Consider the following 12,834-nt stretch of genomic DNA (forward strand, 5'->3'; position numbering starts at 1 on the left):
TGGGGCAGAGGGGAAGAAAAGAAAGCCAGCCCTCCGTCAACAAAATTAACCCCTTCTCTCTGGGTCACAAAGGGCAGAAGGGATCACGTCCGAGAGGAAGGGGGGCTGACAAAGGCCGGATATCGGCCAAGGCAGCCGAAGTCGCTGGTTCAACCCGGAAGATGCTGCCCTCCAGAGTAAAGGGGGTGGGTGGGTTGAAAAGCCAAACGTGGGGGGGGGGGGATGGACAATCTCCTGGAGACGGTCCTCAGGAATAAATGAGTGTTCAGGCCTGGATTTTAATCCACAGATACTCCCATGGGCCCGTGTGCCCGACATGCCCAAACACAGGAACAAGCTCACTTTCAAATTTCTAAGTGTTTTATTGTGTTTGCTATGTGACGCTCTAATTCTAATCTGGATACAGTTTCCAATAATAATAATAATAATAATAATAATAATAATAATAATAATAATAATAATAATAATAATAATAATAATAATAATAATAATAATAATAATGCCTTCTTGGCAGCCACGCCTAGCCTGTGGAACTCCTTGCCAGCTGACAACCGTCCCGCTCCTCCAGCAGCTGGGCGAAGGTCTTTCTGTTTCGGGAGTCATTCAAGAACCTTCAGGTTATAATATCTTTCACGGTTTTAAAACAAACGGGGACTGCTGTTTTTAATTCAGTGCTTTTAATTTTAATTGCATTTTCATTACACTGTTGAATTCCGCTCTGTTTCAGTGTTTTAATATTTTAGAGTGTTTTAAATCTTATTTTGGTTTTAAACCTGTCCAGTCGGCTTCATGGTGGTCCTGATCCTGTGAGGAAAGCAGCCCATAAAAAAAAGACGTTCGTCCCTTCTTTTCCTCCTTGGGGGGTCCAAACGAGCCACGGCTGGGTTTGCTGCTTCAGGGTGAGAGTTGGGGGGGGGGTTCTACGTGGGCGTGTGGTGGGGGCCCCTCCTCAGATTAACGTCTCCATTAATACCCACAGTTCTTACCTGAGGGGTCGAAATCTCCACCAGGCCCTGAGATGGCCTTCTCCATCTTCCTCTCTGCTCCCAAACCTACCCTGCAAGGGTGTTAGGAAGAGGGGAGGGGGAAGAGAGGGATGTTAAACCGCCTGGAGCTCATTGGTAGAAAGGGCCGATTTAAAACCCCAGGCGCACATTAATAGATTTGGTTGTTTTTGTTTTTAAATAAATCTTTATTTCTAGGAGCAACTTCTGTGCTTCTCCTCCTGCACCCCAAATCCCGCCAAGGAGAATCGGCCAGCTCAGGATCGGGAAAGAAAGGGCTTGCCTTAGGATCGTGGGCAGAGAGGGACGCTCCCAAGGGGACCACAGGGTTGCAGGGTGAGGCCCGGTTGGACCGGCTTGCTCCGGGTGAAGACAAGACCCCAGGCGGGGCCTCCTCCATTTCCAGCACCACCTCTGTTTTATTTTCGGGTTCAATTCGGAATTAGTGGGGAATTCAGACGCCGCCCCTCTGGTTCCGAAGCAAAAGCAGGCTGCGCTGCGCCCGATCCAGAGCGAGAAAGCGCCCGGTCACATCGGCTTCTCAAGATGAGTGGAAAGAAAAGAAAAATCTGCCCAACCCAGTCTTGGGGTTGAAGACGACAGTTCGATCCTAAAACCCTGGGAGGCGATCCTTTCCAACGCCGAGCGCTTGACGGAAGGCCTCGCCCGGAGGAGAAGTCAGTCCTTTAAACACGGCGCACGTGAGCCCAGTTTGTAGCGCTCATCCGCCGGGCGACGTTCTCACGCGCAAGCATGTAGATTATGTGTGAATGGCTGAGACGCGAGCAAAGTCTATCCTGCGGGCTGTCCAAAGGGGGAGGAAAAGGGGGGGGGGTTAGATAAGGAATCAAGAGATGGGGAATGGCCAGGCTTCCCTCCGAGGGGAGGGAGCCCCTTAAGGCGATACACGTGTCCAGGGGAACCGCCCGGGCGAGGAAACTCTGGACCTCGTTTTCACACAGGTGGGGTCTCCCCCCTACCCCGAAGAAGGATGTCTCCCTGTGAGTCGGTGGCGAACAAAACGAGGAGCCCTGTGGGACCGTGAGGCGCGGTCAGTTTGGTTGAGGATAAACGCTGGCAGCCCGCAGCGAGGAGAGAGGGGGTTTCGGTGGGTCTCCCTCCACCGCGCAGTAAAACAAAACAAGACAAGGCAGCGGGTCAGAATCGGCACCCAAAGGACAAGGGGCCAAAGATCGTCGAGGCTAGGCAGGGGAACGAGGCGGACCCCCCGCCACAAAAGTCGCCAAACGGAAATCCTTCCCTAAAGTTTTGGGTTCCTAATTTAAAACAAGGGCCCAAAAGCTGGGAATGTCCTTCCTGAAATAACCCAGACCGGGGATTTTTTTTTTGCAAGCAAGCTCACCTGATTCAGGGATGGATTGATTTCATTTTGGCCTCACCTGCGCTCTGCTTCTTTCTTTCCGGCTTTTGCGCACGGACTGACGGAGGAGGTGGGGATGTTTAAATTGGGGGGGGGGGGGTTACTTCTTTTTTGGCTGAGTTTTAAAATCGGGTAAATCTAGTGTTTGTTTTATTGAGGAAAATATATTTAACAGCGTTTTAATAGTGTATTTAAAGTGTTACTTTTTTTAATCTATGGGGGGGACTTTTTTTTAATGATTTATGTTGTAAGCCGTCTTGGGTCCTTGGAGGGGGAAAGGCGGAGGTGTAAATTGAAGAGAGAAAGAGGAGGTCAGCGAGAGGGAAGCAGAACAAAGAATGTTTTATTTGCTATTTATTTGTTCATTTGTTTTATTTAGCGGCCCCTTTTCTACCAATCCGGGGAACCACAGCGTGTGAATGGCCGACACGTTATCCCCCCCCCCCCCCGTTATCACCAATCAGTTCACGTTCTCTCTCTTTTTAACCCACCCTGGAGTCGTAGGTGGATCGTAAAAGAGCACAGGAGCAGGGACGCCAGAGAGAGATGGCAACCTCGCCCAGCCCAGCTCATTCCGAATCGACGGTTTGCAGTCAAAACAAGAAAGTCGCCCCCCCAAGGTAGAATACCAAGCATTTTAAAAAGAAACAAATACAGTAAAAAGAAAAAAGGCGGTCGGCGCCTTATAAGACATGGAATTAATTTTAATTTTGGAGGTGAAATGTAGGTGGAGCAGCTAATAACCAAAATCTTGGGAGAGAAGTTCAAGGTTTTCCACTTTTCCAATTAGGTCTGTTCCTCCCCCCCCCCACACACACACACAGACCCGAAATTGAGATGGATACATATCCGTTTGGAGTTTTGCCTTCATTTTTTCTCCCCAGAGAAAGCTTTATTATTTTTTTCTAAACGTCTAAACAGAAAAACACTTTGGTGCTTTAAATCTATATATTTTGCCCTGTTAAAATCCTTATGGGGTTGAATATAGCATCGAAGGCTAATCCCTTTTAAAAAAAGATTTTAAAAATAGAAGTCATTTTAATTTTAACAATTTTTGAGAGAGAGAGACTCTTAATTTCTTTGATAATTATCGTATCAGGCATTTAGCAAATTATATCAGTCACCCTGAAAGCAAACTTAGAAGAAAAGCTAGTAAAGGAGTTTTTTTTCCGGGATAAATACGGGAGGGAGGTTGGATTTAAACTAAATGATTTTTACAGGGATGATTGGATTTAGAAGGAGTGGTTCCCACCCAACACCACCCCTCCCTAACTATGTCTGTTTGTGAGAAGTAAATGTCCAGATTTCTCAATATCAGTTTCCTTTTTATAGAAACTGAGATAAAAAGAAGTTTTCCAGCCAAAAAATCCAAGATACGAAACAAAAAAGATGGGGATACTTAGGAGTAATTTTTTATGGAGATCCGGCCGAAAGTAACTCACCTTTTTCGTATCCGATGCGTTCAGAGGCCCTATTTATAGATGCGGTTAGATTTCCACCCCTCCCCATTGATTTTTTTTCTAATGGAATTTTTTTCTAACAGTGTTATTGGTGGTGGACTTTGTTTGTTTCCCCTCCTTTTTTGAAAAAAAAATGTAAACTTTGAGACTTTTCCCCCCTACCTGAGCCAACACAATTTTTTTTAAAAAAAAAAATTAAGATATTGAGGGTTTTAATATATTTGAAGCAAAAGATTGAAGACTAGCGGGTTGATTTTCAAGGTGAGCTTTCCCGGATCAAATCCATTTCCAGAGACGGGAGGTCGGGGGGGATTCTGTGCCACTCGTCGTTTTAGTTTCCTCTCTTCCTCCCGCTCCCCCCAAAATCCTTGCTTTCTTCCCCCCCCTTTTTTTTTTTCAATTTTGCCAGCTTCGGAACGCGCGTTTTGTTCCGAGAAGACACGTGCTTGAAAGCGTCCTGTGTTTTCCGATTCCGTTTGGGGAGCATGGGCTTGGGAGCTGCCAGTTGGCGGAGCCTCTGCACCATTGAACTCAATGGGAGCGACCTGTGAGAGAAAAGGGGGCCTCTCTCTGACGACCCCGGGTTCCCTCGCGTGTCCATTCAAATCATTCAAGATGATGAAGGTGGGCTCCGGAGGGGCTTCCCTTTGTCATATTAATTTTGGGGGGGGGGTGCGGAGAGGCGGCGCCTCCTCCTCCTCCTCCTCGCATTTCAGGCCCACTGGGCTTTTCTCCTCACAACGACCCTGAGCGGTAGGTATCCGCCCCCCCCCCCCATCTTAGCTGTGCAAAACAGAGCGTGGAAAAACTTCAGGGAGGATTCCTGATACCCACGGAGCTTGCTTGGGGGGGGGCGCGGTGAAGGTATCCCCAGATAAGGAGGGCAGATATATTGCGGGCTGCGATCAGGGGAGGGGTCGGGGGCGGCTGCGCTGCGCTCCTGGCCTCTGTGCCTCGACCCCTTTTCGTCTGGGTGGGGGCGCAAAAAGCGCTTCCTTCCTGCTTCGGGAAATACAGGACGAATCAATCGTTCGTTCGTTCCTTTCTTTTATACTCCGCCTTTCCCCTAAAAGCTGGCACTCAAAGCGGCTTACAAAACGCGCAGCCTCCCCGACTTGCGTCTAACCTGTTCCAGGCTTAGGAATTGATTTGGGGTTTACTTCTGAGTAAACCAGTCACCCATCAAGCGGGTTCAGGAGTCCTGGTAAAGTCATAAGTTTCCCTCCCGGGTTTTCTCCCAAGCAAAAGCAGGGCTTCCCCCTTATTTCTATCTCTCGCTCTGCTTTTGGATATATTTAAAAAAAATATATCCGCAATACCCAGGGGCTGTTTCGGAGTTCACTTTTTGAGCTAAGGCACTTTCTTAAGGACGTTGTTCTCTGCTTTCTGGAAGAGAGAAAATGTCCTCTGAAGGAAACGGTCCCCTCGTGCGTTGTGTCTTGAGTTAAAGCTACAGGTCGGGTCCAGAGATATTTAAGTCATTTTGTTTTTTACCAGCTTCTAACGATTTCAAGTGAATGAGAATTTTTCTCAGAGGGAAGTCTCTCTCTCTCTCTCAAATCCCCTGACAGCTTGAAAGTGTTCAGGTGTAGCTGTTGTTCAGCGAGGTAGAAGATTTTGGGTGGGTTAATTAAACTGATCAGGTGATTAATCAGTGCCCTAATTGGTTTTAAACCGAGCAGTGCCATACCAAAGCTGTTCTGTGGAGGGAAGGGTGTATTTGAAGGGTGCAGGATGGAATCAGAAAGGAAAAAGTACAGGAAAAGATGGAAGAGGGTGACTTTTTGCAGGTCTTCTGCCTTTTTTAAAAAAAATAAATAAAATAAATCAGGACAAAATTCAGAACTGGAAATTCTGAATTAAAATGCTCAGGAGAAGGGTGATCTCCCAGGCCTGCTCTCTGATTAAAGGTTTTGGGGGGCTGATCAGCACTCACACAACCGCTCCGCCTGCCCCCCCCCATATTCTTGAGAGATATTTCTACTGATCAATAGGACATGCTTTCTTGGCGATGTGTGTCAGGATTGTCACTCAGCACAAGAGTCTTTTTTACACAAAGGAGACCCCGTCTTTTCAACCGCCACAGGTGAACCCCCTCCAGAACTGTTTTCAAGTCTTCCAACGGAATGCCAGGCCAGGGGCATCTTAGGCACCCCCCACCCCCCCAAAAAAAATAGAGGACCAGGCATCACCACAGAAGAGAGGCCCCCAAAAGGCCATGAATGGCATAAACATGCCCAATTATCATGTACGTAACTGCAAATGATGTTGATCCCAAAAGACTGGAAAGGATCATGACCCCAGCCAAGGACGAGCCTAAAGCAAGGGATGAAGCAAATATTTTAAAATAAAAAAACTAGCAAACGAACGTGGGTCCTTTTAAGGAGAAAGGCAGGGCAAAAATGTTTTAACTGAATAAATAAAATAGATGTCTTAGATTTGCTGAGTCAAGAAAGGGCAGGACAAAGGAGACACTGAAAGGATCTGCTAGAATCCCATATTGGGGGGGGGGGTTGTTTGGTGGTTTCAGGTGGGGGGTTTGTTTTGTTTTTTTGTTTTTTTTTTTGCTCTGTGAGAAGAAGTTACAAGGAAAGGTTTCCTTCTTCTTCTCCACCAGCAGCCCCATCATCCTCTCTGACTGATTGAGGGGCCAAATGGGAACTTGAGGGAAAGCCCAGGAAAAAGCCAGCTTCCGGGGTGCTCTTTTTCTATGGACGGTGCCAGGATGAAACGAGTCATCATCCCCCCCCCTCTCTGCGCCAGAGGGTCTTTAACAGCCGGGTTATTGGTGAGACATCTGGGAGCTCCCAATTTGTGGTAATTGGTTTGAGGGAGGGGGAAAAATACCACAAACCACCAGCCTAAGAAATGCAATTAAGGATCCACCATGACATCACGGGCCATCTTCATAAATGGAAATATCTTTTAGGATTTGAATGTATGAACTAAGGGAAGCAAAACTGTGCAGGAAGAAAAATCAGATTGCAAATATTTATAATAAGGTGCACAACGCTATGTATTCTCAGTTCCACTGTAAAGCATGGGCTTTTTTTGGGGGGGGGGTGAATTAAGGCTAGAAAGAAGAGAGAAGTTTTTGAAATCTCTGTTTCTTGCAGGATGTGAAGGCGGGTGTCCAGCAGAGAAAGGAGAGAAAGATGCGAAGGAGAGCAGAGAGATCCTAAAATGCAAATGAAATGCAAAAAGATGCATTTTGATCACATAATGGAAACAGCTGATCATCATTCAGGAAAAGGAGTGGGTGGGTGTGTGTGTGTAGGTCTGGGGTGAAGGACGTGTTAGGGTGGAGCCCAGTGTCCCTGGAATGGCCGCATCCAGACTCAGAACAGCCCTGGCTCCAGTGGGAGAAGCCCAGCAGATCACAAGGTTCTCCACTGCAGGTGAGTCACTCCTTCGTCTTTCCTAGGTTAAATATTTTGTGTTGCTTTGACAGACACACGGATGTGACCCTGTGCACGCTCACCCTCCAGGCACACAAATCTTTCAGTCCCAAGCGGCTGAGCCACCAGGCAGGGGAAGGAGGTGGTGCTGTCTCCCAGCTGACCAGAGGCCGAGCCACCTAATGGGGGTGGGTGGGAGGGAGTCCTGTTAGAATAAAGGGACAGTCTTCCCCCACCCCTCCTCTGAAGGAGGCACCCCTTCTGGATACAGAATCAGTGTCTCACCTAAAAAGGGCTTGAATGTCTTACCAGTGTCTTACCCCTTGTGGGGACAGATCCTTAAGTGTCATGCATATACCTTTTCACACCCATCCACCCCCCCTCTCTTGCCTCCCTCTCCTTCCTGTCAACTGTAACTTCCTTGGGGCAGGGAACTCCCCATCTCATCTCCTCCCAGGCTCCAGACCACTCCGTGTAGAGTCTCTTGGGGGCTCAGCCCCACACACCCCACCCTGGGCATGGGAAGGAGGTGTTGGGGGTGGGGGAAATGTTTCCCCCTTTTGAGAGAAGTGGTGTGTGTGCATGTGTGTGTGTGTGGGGGAATCATCACATCCCCCTTCCAGAGGACCCTGGCTCCTGGAGGCTGGCATTTCTTGGACGAAAACGGTGCCATTTAATGTATGGTGGAAGCAGAATCAGTTGGGGGGGGAAGAGAGAGAATGTGGGGCGCTTGGGAAAAGGTGGGGGGAGCCTTTTGTTTCTGGAGGGTGGGAAGCCCTCTTATCCTGAATGACTAAAGCGCCAGGGCTTGGGGGGGTGAGAATTAACAGGGTGGCTAGAGACACAATTCCCTTCTGTTCCAAAGCTGGCACAGGGCTTGGCACACACACACACACACACACATGGACAGCCCCCCCCACCTTGCTTGCTCAGCCTCTGCTATGCCAGCTCACCCTTCTTCCCCCCCCCCAACACTGGCACCCAATGAAGGGGGTTTGCCTGGGCCCCACTTTTCAGCAGAGATTAAACTCTCCGCCTGCCTTTGGGTTGTGTGTTTGGGGACGGGGGGGGGGGGGCTTTGGCTTTTTTGTTTTTGCCTTTTTCCCTTCACCCCTCAGTGGCTGGGAACAGGAAACGTGATGCTAATTGACTTGCAAATTAATCATTTGTCCCTGCTCCTGATAATTAGTGCTAACGATTTTATGGAACACCCCCCACCTCACCACCAAACACCCACCCCTTTCTCTCCCTTTCTTGGCCTCCTTTTAAAAGGGTGTTGTGTGTGTGTAAAATAAATGAAGGGGTTTTCTTGTGGGGGGTGGGGGGAGGAGGTTAATCAGTTGGGGGGGAGTCCAAGTGGATGTCTACCCCTCCCCACAAAAAAAGCTTCTTTTGATGTTATCCCTAGGAACAGTTGAAAAGATGAGCCGAGGACAGACCCATCCCTGGGAGAGCCATCTTTCTCTCTCTCACACACACAAATAGTCAAGGTCTCTTATTTTACTCTGGCAATCTCCCCCCCCCCAACCCCGGGCAGGCCTTCATAATGAGCAAGGCCTGGAAGAACAGGACCGCTTGAGCCCACCGCGTTGAATCCATAGACAGCTTGTGGCCCCAGGGGCAGCCACATCACCCTCTGAATTTTTTGGGCAGTGGGGGGGGGGGGCTGTGAAGGGCCCTCTGCTTGATCCACAGATCTCCTGCTCTTGAGTCATGTGGAAGGGGAAATCGGGGGGGGGGGCTTAATCAGATCCACAATTCCATGATTCCCTCGTTCATAATTTTAGCCTAAATGTGTCCCTCTTCCTGTATTAGACAGACAGACAGATACTGGATTTCACTTTTATTTTGTTCTTACATCTAATGTGTATCTCTGGTTTCTGTGACAACCTGCTTCTTCACTAACAACTCAACAAATGGTGATCTCAGTTGTGTTGTCTGATGCGTCTGAAAAACTCTCTTCTCTCCTGTCTGGACCCCAAATGGAGATCCACGGAGGGCCTTTCTCTCTCTTGCTGTTCCAGCCGTTGGTTGCTTTGACAAGGGGAGGGGGCACCTCTGTGTGCCAGGCGGGCGCTCACCTTCCTTGCCTCCCCTCCTTCGCCCAGTTTTGTTGCCCTAGTCCTATCGGGTCTCTGCTCCACTGGTTGGGTGGCAGGCGCTGAACTCATCCTATTATTTTGAATGTGGTGATATAAACCCGTGCCTCCGTAGCTGTGAGGATGTTTTTTATTTCTCATGAACTGTTGCCTGCTTTTGAAGTGGATTGATTCTCTGTTGCCTTGCCCTCTTCTTTTCCTTGCAATAGTTTTTTTAATGTTTTTCAGGGCTTTTGGAGTGCCAGGAAACATGACTGGAGAAACACAAAACAAATTACCCAAAAGAGGCCTTCTTTTTCATATAAAATGAATGAACTGATATCTAAAAAATACAAAGATAGAAAAAAACAAAAGAAGCATCCAGGGAATCACCCGAAATGACACAAATATGATCCCCCCCATGCACATACTTAGTTATTGATGCTTGCCATCTCCTGTTAGATACGACAGGTATACCCTTCTTTCCTTCTTTCCTTCCTTCTTTCCTTCTTTCCTTCCTTCTTTCCTCTATCCATCATCAGCTCTCCCTCCCTCCCTCCCTCCCTTCCTTCCTTCCCCTCTTCCTCCCTCCCTCCCTCCCTCCCTCCCTCCCTCCCTCCCTTCCTTGAACAGCTCCTCCTTCCTTCCTTCCTTCCTTCCTTCCTTCCTTCCTTCCTTCCTTCCTTCCTTCCTTCCTTCCTTCCTTCCTTCCTTCCTTAGACAACAAGGAAACGGACACAAGAAAGAGATGTAGATGGTGTGAAAGAGATATTGTGTGTATGTTTGGTACATTTTTAAAGACACCATGTCTTTTAAAAAAAAAAAAACCCAAAAGAAGTGGAAGGATTTCGTTCCCACACAAAGCCAGTCCCTGGCACGTCATGAATGGTGTGCTGTCTATTTTGGGATGCCTTCGGAAGCCGATCCCCCCTCTCGTCCTCCTGCCTTTTCTTCTAAGCTGTTTTATCCTGGGCTCCCTGCCATTAGCGGTGGCATTAACAGAATCGTGAGGAGTTTTGCTCAAAAGGAATAAAGAATTTATTTGTGATCGGGTGGAGGGGAAGAAAAGGCCCAGAGAGGAAGGAATGGTGTGTTTACTGGAAGTAAAACATGGCCTACCAAGAGACCTGCTTCCGCTCGGTTCCCAAAAGTTCCTTTTTTTTCATTCCTGTTAAATTTCCTTAGAGCCCTTTGCAGTCAGAACCTCTGAACCAGACATGGTCCGTGCATCTCTCCATGTTTTGAAACTCGTGCACCATGCCAGGGGCTGGCTTGGTGGGCCTTAAATTAGATATATATATATATTTTCTCTGATGCCTCTGCATTGTCCATGTATTTATTCATATAGGACTACTCCAGAAAGTTTTTCTTTTCTTTTCTTCTTCCTAGCTCCCTGGCTTATATACGGTACATTCAGCATGCCAGCTTCCTACCGATTTTCGACTTTTCTTCTTCTTCTTCTGCGCTTGGCAGTTCTGGGATTTGAATTTATTTATTTGCCTTTTAACCAGGTACTTCAGCCATCATGGGGTATCTGATTTATTTGTGATGACGCCGCCACCATGTTTTACGCGTGGGCTAGATCCGTACTTTCTCGTACTTTCTTCCTTTCCATGATTAAAATCGCTTGTCCTGCCAGCATGAACTCGGACTGCGATTGAAAGGGTTTCGATGGGCATTTATTCCTCACACCTCTGGGACGGCAGCGACCCACAGATCAAGGGGCTGGCCACTTCGGAGAGCTACCACTTAGGAGGCAGTGCTGGTCTGGAGGTGATGTCTCTCTGCCCTCTCCCCACATCATGTCTTAAAACAGGACCTTCTCGCACTTGGACTCACAACCTGTGTGAGGCCGTGGGACAACTGGTGCTCCGGCCCTCACCCAGGCCAAAGAAGGGAGGCTGGGCTGGGCTGGAGGAGGTCTAGGAGCCCCAAAGCAGAAAAGGACGTGTAAGTAAGTGGGAGAGAGCGTGGTTTTTGTCTGAAATGAGCTTCTTCCCAGCTAATTCCACTCCAGATCTCTGAGCTTTCTCAGGCATCCACAAAAGAGCAGTTTTGCCCTCCCCCCCACCCCCCCAGATTCCCAAAGGCCTCTTGATGGAACAGCCACTCTGTGTGTCTCTCCTTCCTTCCTGGGATAATCCCGTGTGAGGTTAATGCAACCTGGAGATTTTGCTCCTGCAGAGGCCGAGAGAGGCAGGAACTGCAAGGGGGGGGGAGAAGAACCCCTCGTTCCTTGACCTGGTCACAGGCAGGGCCCCTTCCCTTCCCTTCCCTTCCCTTCCCTTCCCTTCCCTTCCCTTCCCTTCTGGCCTCTCACCCTCCCTGGAAGTCCCACAGAGGTGTGGCCACGCTCTCCTTCCTCTCTCACCTGGGTGTCAGGTAAGGTCCATGTTATGGACCTCTCCTGGACTGGAGGCGGTTTTAGTCCTGAGTAGCTTCGTTTCTCCCTCGCCTCACACTTTCCTTGCACTTTTCCTGCACGTGTTTGTTCTTGGCAAAGCCCAAATCAATGGGGGTCAAATTACAAGAGAGGAAAAATCCCAGGCAGACCCAGGAAAGAGACCTCCGGGCAGTCAGAGGTGCATGAAAGATACGTGGCTCCCAAATCATGCCGATGGATAAATTATTATTATTGAGCTTCTGCTGTTCAGGTTTTCCTGCCCTCCTCCCTGCCCGGTACCCCACATCACAGACCGGATAGGCTTTCTATGCCTTTGGTGTGGCCGCCGGGATGGCCACCGCTGAGGGCTTGCACCCGAGCCCATTTGAATGACAGAAGGCTCCGGCCGGCCCTTGTGAACAGGAGGAACCCCCTGCCCTCTCTCTCCATCTTGGGGAGCGAGGGACCTATAGTCTATGAGCGCCCATCATGTCATTTTGATTAGTGCATGAACAAACTCTCGGCCGGGGGTGGAGAGGAGGTGGCCTAGCCCCCACCTACCCACCCGCCCTTTTGGGGGGATAATTTATGGAATACCAGCAAGCAGAGTTCCTCCCCTCCTTTTGCCCCACGTCAACCCCCCCCCCAATTCATAGGATTCTCAAGATCTGGGGTGGGGGGGGCAGAGGAGAAGACCTCCTTTCCCCGGCCATCCATCCAGAACAGGGGCCAAATCTGTTTAATCCGCTTTTCTGCCTCTTCTGAGTCAATAGGTTGCCCCACAGCACCCTCCGACATTTATTATTCATTCTTCCTCTTCCCTCCTGTCCCTCGGATCCAATTTAAGGTGCCGAGGAAGAAAAAGAAGAAAAAAGGGGGGGAGAGACATTTGGAAAAATAATGATCAGAAAAAGGACCCAGCCCAGACTTGGTCAGGCTTTTTGTCCTTCATGTACGTCAAGCTGAATCAAGGCAGCCTTGAAGAGGAGAACAGGCAGGCGGGCCGTCCCTGATGGCCAGGAAGGGGCCCTCCTCCTGGGCCACCATCCACTTTGACGCAGAAAACTCTCGAGCCAGGAGGGATCCCCGAGGGGGGGGTCATCTAGACCTGCTCCCCCTTCTGCCCTGTC

At 49.0% G+C, this 12,834-nt stretch overlaps 1 long non-coding RNA gene across 1 annotated transcript; it reads left to right on the forward strand.

The window, feature by feature from the left end:
- The first annotated feature begins 4,993 nt into the window (after positions 1-4,993).
- LOC144584908 (uncharacterized) lies at positions 4,994-7,068 on the forward strand. The gene is made up of 2 exons (XR_013539388.1): positions 4,994-6,633; positions 6,962-7,068. It is a non-coding gene; the product is annotated as an uncharacterized LOC144584908 (long non-coding RNA).
- Positions 7,069-12,834: the final 5,766 nt, after the last annotated feature.

Source organism: Pogona vitticeps, chromosome 15, assembly GCF_051106095.1.
Source record: "Pogona vitticeps strain Pit_001003342236 chromosome 15, PviZW2.1, whole genome shotgun sequence".
NCBI lineage: Eukaryota > Metazoa > Chordata > Lepidosauria > Squamata > Agamidae > Pogona > Pogona vitticeps.